Source organism: Cynoglossus semilaevis, chromosome 14 (genome assembly GCF_000523025.1).
Source record: "Cynoglossus semilaevis isolate Cse_v1.0 chromosome 14, Cse_v1.0, whole genome shotgun sequence".
NCBI classification, from domain to species: domain Eukaryota; kingdom Metazoa; phylum Chordata; class Actinopteri; order Pleuronectiformes; family Cynoglossidae; genus Cynoglossus; species Cynoglossus semilaevis.
In genome coordinates, this window is record NC_024320.1 from 25392490 (window position 1) to 25402997 (window position 10508).

General features: G+C 40.1%; 1 long non-coding RNA gene across 1 annotated transcript in view; it reads left to right on the top strand.

Moving 5' to 3' along the window:
- Positions 1-10508, top strand: part of LOC112488036 (uncharacterized) — a 46668-nt gene that overhangs the window by 17520 nt on the left and 18640 nt on the right. The window contains exon 2 of the long non-coding RNA XR_003051699.1: positions 9696-9841. This is a non-coding gene — a long non-coding RNA (uncharacterized LOC112488036). The remainder of the gene's footprint in view (positions 1-9695; positions 9842-10508) is intronic.

Consider the following 10508-nt stretch of genomic DNA (forward strand, 5'->3'; position numbering starts at 1 on the left):
TTTTGTTAACTATACTGGACTATACTTACTGTACTATACTATACTATGCTATACTTTACTGTACCATACTATACTATGCTATACTTTACTAAACTATACTATACTATGCTATACTTTACTGTACCATACTATACTATGCTATACTTTACTGTACCATACTATACTATGCTATACTTTACTAAACTATACTATACAATAGTAAACTATACTATACTATGCTATACTTTACTGTACTATACTACACTGTACCATGCTATACTAGGGCTTCACCTTTTCTGGTTGGTCATGTCGAGCCCAGACTTTCACAACTGAATGCTTTTGTTGTCTGAAAACTGAAGAGGAACTGATATTTTTTTTTTTTTTTTTTACCATACCTCTGTTTCCCTTTTTGATTTCTTTATGTGGAATGACTTACAGAGTAGTTCTGTACACAGCAGTGTTGCTAGACGTAGGATAACTATAGTTTTTGTTTAATAATTTCCCCTTTTCTACAATGTACAGATGTTCTGTCCCTTTCCACGATTTTATGACATTTGACCCCAACAAGATGAAGTAATTAATGGAATAAAATTGAATTATTATTAATTAGTTAATAATTATTAATACTTATTAATTGTTGTTAATACTGTATTTATATATACAGATATGTATATATACATATATATGTTATTCATTTTCAAAAATTAATAAAAGTCTAATCAGAGCAGATGGCCTTACATTTGATCCGTACGATCATTTTCCTAAAGTACACCACACTGGTACGACCCTTTAAAATCAAATGTCTGACATAACCGCCATCCACAGATGACCAACAAATACATATTTATCAATTAAAAAAATATACATTATTGTACTCCAATGAGACAATTACAGTTTGGTGTTTGTTTTTATCAGTTGAAGGCTGATGTTTTCACTCAATTTGTAAAGATTTGTAAAGAAAAAGTGGAAATTACTTTCTAAAAAACCCAACCTGGATTATGACATTGAGTTGTTGTTGTAGTTAGATTGTTGTTGTTGTAGTCAGATTGATGCACGTTGTTGATCTGATGAGAGCTTTTGTTTCAAATATTTTTAGCCATGTCATTACAGCATTACACACACACAACAAAATCACAAGCTGTGTGTGTGTGTATGTGTGTGTGTGTGTGTGTGCTGGAGCCTGCAGTCATTTCTCCCTTGCAGTGTGTTGCTGTTGTTGTGCTGAGACCAAATAATGTCACCATTGTAGCTCCTGGTGCCACCGATCTCTCCGTCGGCCCCAGTGTCTCTGCCACCGTCTGAATGGGACAATGACTAGTCTTTTGTCTGAAGGCCTCGTGGCTGAAGTGCAGCCACAGAGGCGCTGACGCACACACAGGCACCCACACTGTTGTGTCACCCCCCCGCCCTCCTCCTCCCCCGTCCTCTGGGCTGACGTGATAAGGTAAAACGTTCCTCTTCTCTGTTTCGGCCACATTGCAGTAAGTAAAGCATTTTCACCGTCCCCACACTTGTCCTCTCACTGTGACACACACGGAGACAAATGCATTGATACAAGACCTCCGGCGAGACAGTATGTAATGTGTGACTGTAAGAGGGGAGAGATCCTCCCTTCACAGCAGTTTAATTATCATATATATTGTGTTGGCATTTTACTCCTGGAAGAAAAAAAAAAAGGTTTACATTTAATGAAAAGAATGGCTCCTGGGTGGAGGGGACACGGCCAGAGTGTGCAGCAGATCTGATCTCTTTCACTATGTTATAATTGTCATAAAGGAGCAGTACTACATCGTTACCTCAGGGGGCAATAAAGACGCTTTGAATGGAAGTTGCACGCTTCACCACCGATCTTATTTTAACATTAATTCAGCGCCTGTTTTTTCAGCTTAGCAGAATTTTAAAAAAATCCAATTCAGAATAACTGCCTTGGTTAAGTTTTTACATTCGTGATATTCATGACATTTTCAGTCCAGGTTTATGAAACTATTTTTTTTTCTTTGTAATATTATGACTTTATTTTCATAAATTTAAGACCTCATTTTCCTACATCCTCCCCAGTGTGGGATCAACAAAATCAAATCAACTCTAATCTAATTATAACTTTTTCTTCACAAATATTAATTTTGATTTTTGAATTTCTTTTTTTTTTATGTCTTTAATTCGGCTAAATGAATGACTTTTTCTTGTTATATTACAAATGTAAAAGTTTATTCTCGTGAACCTACGACTAATGACGCTCTGGTGTGTCTTTCTTGAATGGACATGCAGTAGTGTGCGTGTGTGTGTGTGTGTTTGTGGTTGTTTGTGTGTGGGTGTGATGGACATCTTGGCTCGGTCGGTCGGCAATAATTATTTTCCCTCCATAATAAAGCTGTGACTGTTGGACAGACACAGAGCTGTCTCCAAACTTCTCTGTCTCTGTCTCTGTCTCTGGGGTTTGCAGATGACTAACAGGATGACCCGCTGACCACCCTGTGACATCTGACTCACACACACACACACACACACACACACACACACACACATGTAAACCTCCTACTCCACTAATTGAGGGATTGTCGCAGGTTATCGTCTCCCCACTAGACTCCAAGGACACTGTGAGGGTGTGTGTGTGTGTGTGTGTGTGTGTGTGGGAGGACGTTAGACAGAACTCGCCTGGTTTTGGACAGACCGTTTTGTCTTTGTACCTAAAGGAATTGAAGTGGTGTTCCATGCTAGGATCACTGTGGGAGGATTGATCGATACGTAGTTGGAGGGTTGACAGTACAGCGTGTGAAATGTAAGATCTGGTCTGATCTGGTCTGATGAAGACTAAAGGGAGGCTAACAGGTGTCCTCTGTTTACATCTGTCCATTTAAGTTTTTAGCGTAAAGACCTTTAGCATCGATGTCGACCAAAGGTACATCAGTGATTGAATACTTTCGTGTCTGTCGCCGTCGACTTTGGAAATATCATCGTAGTCTGTAGCAGGCACTGTAGCTTTGTTGGTTTAACAAACAGGAGGGACTGGGATTGAGTCCCAGCAGTGCTTTCTAGTACAGGGGGAATCTCACAGCCTAAAGGATGGTGATTGGGCTTGTGATTGGAGGATTGCTGGTTTGAATCCTGGGAAGTGCAGAACAGTGTGTGGCCCACGACTACTGTATGACCTGTGTGTTAATCTCTTGGGTTTTTCACAAATAGTTTAATTAGTTTGAGAATGTGGCGCTTTGGCCCAGAGGCAATGTCTCTGTCATTGGTGTGGAACCCCAGGGTTCACCTCCTGGGCAAGTCTGAATCCCGGTTAGGGCGGTTGGTACCTTCCAGTGGACTCACCACCTGCAGGAAGGTTCAGGGGGGTTGGTACGGTCCAATGTGATGTGGGTGGCGACTGCTGCCCCTGTGACCCGGTAACGGATGAAAATGGATGGATGGATGGATGGATGGATGGTTTGAGAATGAGATTATTGAACATAAACATTTTATACAAACGCGTGTTTTTATTCCATTGTTGTCGGGATTTAACCCATCTCTGTCGGGCAGTGGCTGCCTTCAGGGACGGGCGGGAAACACGGGATATTTCTGTGTTCAGTTCACACACCACAACCAGGTGGGATTCAAACCTGTGATCCTCTAATAACAGGCATGGTACGAAAGAAAACGATGAACTCAACTGCTGACCATAAAGTGGTCAAAAGCTAGCTCAAGTTAAGGTTTTAAGTTAAGGTCTTAGGTTAGTCGGACGTTTGCCCAAAAAAACATCAGCATTAAGGTCAAAAAGTAGAGTCGAAATGACCAGACAGACACAGCAGCTTCAGAACTCTCTGGTTCCTTCTCAACTCCAGTCTAAATCATTTCAGGTCCTTTAAGGAGGTTTGGTAAAGACGTGAGCTCATCAAGTTGACAGAGAGACAAATGGGAAAAAAATTAAAGGCATAACAAAACGCAATTTCAGAAGAAGAGCAGTAGCCCAACAGTGCTGAGTTTAGGTTAAGGTTAAAGGTTAAAAGCTGCCTGTGTAGAGGTACACCTGAACTGGAAGTAAAAACGAAATCAAGCGGTATTGAAGAGGGAGAGGAAGAGTGTGAGGAAGGAAGCAGCTTCCGTCAAAAACCGGCCACAAAATGACGCAGAAGGTGACGCACATGTTCGAACAGCTACAACCACACACACACACACACACACCCACACACCCAAATGCAACTGATATTCACATTATTGGATTAGACGGTTACAGTTGTTTCTGCTACACTTTATTCACTTCAGTGAAATGGGTTAAAGTAACAAGCCACAGTTCAGGGACCCACACCTTCTCTGAGAAGAATTTTGAAAAAAAAAAAAAAAGAAAAACAACAACAGCCTAACAATATTCAATGAGATGTAAAAAAAAAAACAACTATCACGAAGAGTTACTGTACTGCCACCTTTGGGTTGACATTGAAACTAAAAAATGACATGTTAGGGTGGCAGCTACAAGCTCCACGACGGTCTACAGCCGAGCCTGCCCTCTGATTTGGAATTATATTCCTGAAAAGAAAAAAAATTTTTGAACCAAAAATACATTGGTATCCGACTTGCATCATGTCGAGTGCAAGAGCAAATATTCCTGAGGAAAAAAACCAAACATTTTTGAACCAAAAATACATTGGTATCAACTGTCTGTTGTGATAAAAGAGAAATATCAAAGCTGCACTGAATAATTCAGTAACCTGCCGTTTGTTTTATTTATCATCATTGACTTTTCGTTGTTCTTTTGTTTTCAGACTTGCTATCCAGCAGTGGATACTGTTAGAACCGAACTAGTACCTGGAGAAATTAACTCGGCAGAGTGCAGTCGTGGGTTTTCTCTGCCGCCCTTGAGCAGCAACACAGTCATTAACATTCTGTGCTGCTCAGTTCAACTATCATGTCTGACCAAGTCTGAAGCAGATGGAATAAATCAATTAGATGTGGGAGGAGAGACCTGTGGTTAAAAGGTCAGGTGTGCTCCTGATCTGCTCCGTGAAGCTTTGCTCCTGCAGCCCAAACACAAATCAGCTAAACTGGAGACTGCATTATTGATGGAGGCGAATGAGGCGGCAGGGATATTTACATGGATGACCTTTGGCTTGAACTCACTACATGCAGAGAGTGTTGCCAGAAAGAGCAAGCAGTTGGTGATCAAAGTTACACGATTAATGTTACAAGATACTGCGTTTTGCTCAGTGGCTGTTTCATTAGATATATATAAAGTTAAATCAGATATAAGTTGTTTGAACCCAAACCAAGACGTAGCATTTCAAGCTGGAACGTTAGCTCAAAGACAGCATTCACCCACGTTAGTGTCGAACTTAGACCTTGAAGTGAGGAACGGCATCAGAGTTCGTCACATTTGAACGTAGCATGACGTAGCATTCTGATAGATCAGCCACTGGTGTCTGATGATAGAAGATATCTGTCCGAGAGCTAATGACATGAAACTGTCTTTACCACATACAGTGATTGTTCAATATGGCTCAAAACAACAGTGTTTTCTTTGTCCTGGTTTGAGCACAGCCTGACTTTTAGAAAGGAAAGCTAGAGACTTAGGGTTGAAGAGTTCGGTTAGGCAACTGGACGTGAAATTTTCTCAAAGAAGACGTTTCACCTCTCATCCAAGATGCTTCTTCAGTTCTTCTTTACATGCACTTGTTTAAAATATTGTTACAAATTCTATGCAACATGAACTGGTTTCTTACAAGACATGGTAGTGTGTTAAGATCAGTTTTTATAAATGTAGTGTTTGTGTAGGAAGTGATGTTACTCCATTTCCCTCAGTCACTCACTCTATAGTTCTTCAGAACGAGACATGGTATAAGATTTAAAAAAAAGATGTTTGTGTCGCAGCTGAAATGTTTACAAACAATACACTTGGTCAATCTGGTGAATATCAGACAAGATGTTGATCCTTCTATTGCATACCTTCTACTTCCAACTATGGTTCCTGCTGCCATTAACTGTCAGGTAGCGTTAGCAGCTAGTAATGGCTGATATTAACTTATTTTTCAATATCCGATATACCGATGTTTTCCAAACGCTTAATTTCCGATTCTGATATCAACAGGATACCGATATATGCAGCTGTTTTCTGCCAAAACTGTGGTCAACGTCTCAGGACTCCACAGGTGATCACAGCATAAACACAGGCATCTCGTTATCAGGTCTCTGTTATTGGAGAAAAGAAATGATCACTTTATAATTATGCTAATATCAGGCCTATAATACTAAGTTATATACTATAACTTAGTATTTAATATAATACTAAGATAGTATTGTACCAAAACTTCCTAAATCTGGATTTCAAATCTCACAGGGATTAAAGACTGCAGGTTCTTGTTCTATAGATATTAAATTTGTGTTTTTCGGGTCCTCGATGATAAAACCCTGGCTGGTTTTGTTGTTCGGTGTAATGTCACATCAGAATGATCTCCTCAAGGCTGAAACAATCTTCGCACCATGCACAGTCCTTCAGCAACTTTTATTCTTAAGGGACAACCTTGATATTTTCTTTTCCTGAAAATTGCTTTTCACATATTTTGTTTTGTTTGTGTGTCTTTTGTGTCTTTTCTTCAACCTGTTTTCATTCAGTTTAACAACTTTGCAACCTTTTTTAGATTTTACTTCTTTTGGGTGAAAAATGTTTCGGATGAAAAAAATGCACACCACAGTTTGGTTGTACTTATTGATTTTTATGTCTGTTGTCTGTCAGTAAAACGCACAGATGTTTTGCCAGTTTCTATTGCAATCTCTCAAACAGTAGGACGAGGCAAAGTGTGCGTTCAGAGTTGTGCAGATGTGTGTGTTTAGTCTACACTCAATATCTATCAACAAAATAAAATCAGACAGCGGGGGGGTGAGGGGGTGGGGGAGGTACTGTAGGTTTGAAAGATGTTCAGTCAGTCATGAATATTTATATATGTGAAGACGCAGCATCAATTAGATGGAGGCTGTGCAGCGATGCCTGGATCTTGTGGGTGTAGTTTTGACACTCACCAGCCAAAATCACTGTGACTCACACATCACAGCATTCATACGCTGCCAACTCTGATAGAGTTTGGACACAAACAGTTTTATATAAGGAATGCAGCAGTGTCCTTCTGACTCAGGCTCATTCATTATCAGCCATTACTTGGTGTAATTCTGACAGTTTAACCACCGTCGTTATTCCTTGAAAGGTTGACGTCATTTTAGACGACTACGTTGATGTATTGCATTATTTATAGTTATGGTTGTTCAATGTAGCTTCCTTTTTCTGGCCTACGACGTTGGCTGCTTCGGCTCCAAAGGAACTCTGGGTCTTCTGACGCTGACAACGTGAGGGAATACTGTACAACTACAGGTCGCTAGTGCTAAGAGCTAAGTCTTGTTAGCTACCACTTTAGTGGCTTTAGCACCATGGTTATAAGATAAACATAGTATTTAATGGATAGAGAAATACAATAGCTGCCTTGGCAGTAGCGCTACTTAGCTTAGGAGTTAGCCAGAAAACAGTTCTGCTACTTTTGGCTAGCTAGAAAAAAAAAACTGTCTGTCTGTAGAGCTAATTTTTATTGATACTTCATTTAAACCTAAATTCTGCTAAGTGATTATTGCCTTTCACTTTAATTTTTTTTAAATATCTATCTATCTATCTATCTATTAATCTAATCTAATCTAATCTAATCTAGTCTAATCTAATCTAATCTAATCTAGTCTAATCTAATCTAATCTAATCTAGTCTAATCTAATCTAATCTAATCTGTGCTGTGCCAAAACAAACAAGTAAACACTTTATTTTGAACCAATTATATTGAATTATAGGTAAACGAAATTCAAAAAACTCAAAACAAAAACAGTCTACTAGTCTCTTGGCCTTGGCTAGGCCAAAGCTACAGATAAACAGGGACGAGGACAGGCGTCAACGCAGCGTCGTTCGTTCTTGACAGTATTTTAACAGCAGCGGCGTCTGAACACACATTCTGCTCATCCTTTAACGAGGATCCCTGTGTTTCTCTCTGACTGTGCGGAACAAACACACTAACGTTATTCTGACATCATGCCTCACGCAGCAGGTGATCTCACAAATCAAAAGAACTACGGCACGCGCAAATGAGAGACGGCAGATCTGTGGAAGACGCTCGCAGGTTCAAATGTCACGCCTTGACGAGCCATCCAATGACATTCATTATACTTCTTAGCACTGCATACGTTTTCCTGATGCTTTTCACGCTTCATTTTTCAATTTCTCTCTCATCGCACAACTTTCCAACTGTCTGTCACTGAAGTTCAGGCTGCCTAGCAACAGGGTCGTGCTTGTCACAGCGGGTTGCACCCCGATGACAGTCGCTAGGCGGGAGCCTGGCAACAAAGACATCAGGTGTTAGTTCCGACTGCCAGTGTCTGGACACTTCTGTCGACCTCCAGCAGCTTGTGTGTGTGTGTGTGTGTGTCTGTCTGTGTGTGTGAGAGAGAGAGAGAGAGAGAGAGAGAGCATGTGTGTGTTTTTATACAGTATCAGTGTCAGTTCACGTTGACTTCAGTGAGCTTTGTAGATGCCACTTTCCCTTTTCTCGGTCCTCTAATTATGTTCAGACTTGTTCAGTGACCTGTTCATTTCTGGAACTGTTGATTTTTTTTTTTTTTTTTTTTTAAATAACTGATTAGTTGAAATTGATTACGACACGAGATGAAGAATGTGAATGTGGGTCAGAACAAATTCCACACCAAAAAGACAAATGAAGGATTGAGTGATGCTTCAGAGATGTTGTTTAAATATGCAGTGTGTGTTTGATTTTCAAACTGTTAAAAATTTAATGTTTGGAAAAACCTAAACCAACAAAGGGGTGAAAAAACAGGTTTTAAGATTTCCAAATCACACACGTGCTGAAATCCAGACATCGATCTTATACATTTTTAATAGAGAAGTTGCGAGCGGTATGTGGTTTTTGGAGTCAACACCTAGTGGCTTGGGTTGGTACTGCTGAGAACATGCAGGTTCTGACTGATGATACTGTGTGTTTTATAAAGCTGAAAATGAATTAAAGTGATGGTACAGTCGTAACAACAATAACTGTGTGAGTGTGTGAGTGTGTGAGTGTGTGAGTGCGATGTCTAGGCCACACACAACTGACTGGCGTTCCCAGCAGTAGCTTTGCCACATTCAGATGCTTCAGAACAGACATTTCTGGGTGGCTGCTCAGGCCACACACACACACACACACACACATAAACACACACAGGGGACAGTGTTTTGATTAACCTTGTAAGAGAGATAAACGCAGCATTAGAGTGGATGATCCAATTATTCCTCTCCGTTTGTTTTCTTCTCTCCATCCCTTCTTTCCTGAAGCCCAGGTCTGAACCAACAAGACTGGAAAAAGATTCCATTTTACATTTTCACAGACATGGTGCTCACCAGAATACAGTAGTAATCAAATAGAGACCGCAGTCAGGCACAGAAGAATTAACATTTGTCATCAGCATAGAAATTTGTCTTTCTGTAAGTTATAATGAGACGTACAGTGTTACAATTACAGAAATATTTCTTCAATTTATTTTGCAAATTAGTTTGCGATGCTGTAGCGTCTTCAAAGTGTGGGTTTCCATGCAGAATGTTTTGGGGGAAGAAAATGACCATAACCTCATATTTTCCCAAACAAACTCTGGTATTTGCATTTCTCTCTCTCTTTTTTTCTCTCTATTTTTCCCTCGGCCTCACCTTTGTTCTCTCCCCGCTGCAGGAGGCTCCATCTGTTGTCATTGGCGCAGTGGGTGTTGCTGCTGGCAGCCGCCGAGTGAGGCCCGTGGACAGCAGCGCAGCTCGCAGCCGGGCCGCAGCGGGGACACGTTTGCTCCTGAACAACAAAGACGTCACGCTTCCTCACCTGTAAGTGAGCCGTTTTATGAGCTGACACTGGCCAATCACGGCCGTACACCGTGGGTTTGTTGTTAGTGGTGGTGTCTCTGATGATTGTGGTACCACAAAACTGACAGAGAATAAGAAAGGTGGACATAACTTAATTAATCCCTTTGGGGAAATTAGCACCTTCTGAAAAACATCTTTTGTGATTTCTACAAATTTCTTTTTTTTTTTTTTCAAAGCTTTAGACTTGGATCTCAGCTGAGAAACCCAGTCTCCTGCAGTCTCACAGCCTCTTTAGTTTTGTTCATAAATATTACCATATATTACACCAACAATGGGGCCCATATCAACGTTTCCTCATTTCCATATCAACAGCCAGATATACTCAAATATATATATAAATATAAATATATATTTGTGTGTGTATATATTTATGTTTATGTATAAATTATATATTTATACTCAATATAGGCATGTATACACTATACATATACAGTATGTATATACACATATACATATATATATATATGAGTTTATATATTTGTATAAATGTATAGGGCAGGAAGATTTCCAGTACTCCGCCTGATGCTTTCTGTACTACTCTGTACTGCAGCACAGTTTGATGAGTCTCTGTATCGTTACATCGTTACTTCCCAGTTCTTTGGTTGGTTGTTGGGTTGGTTGGTTGGTT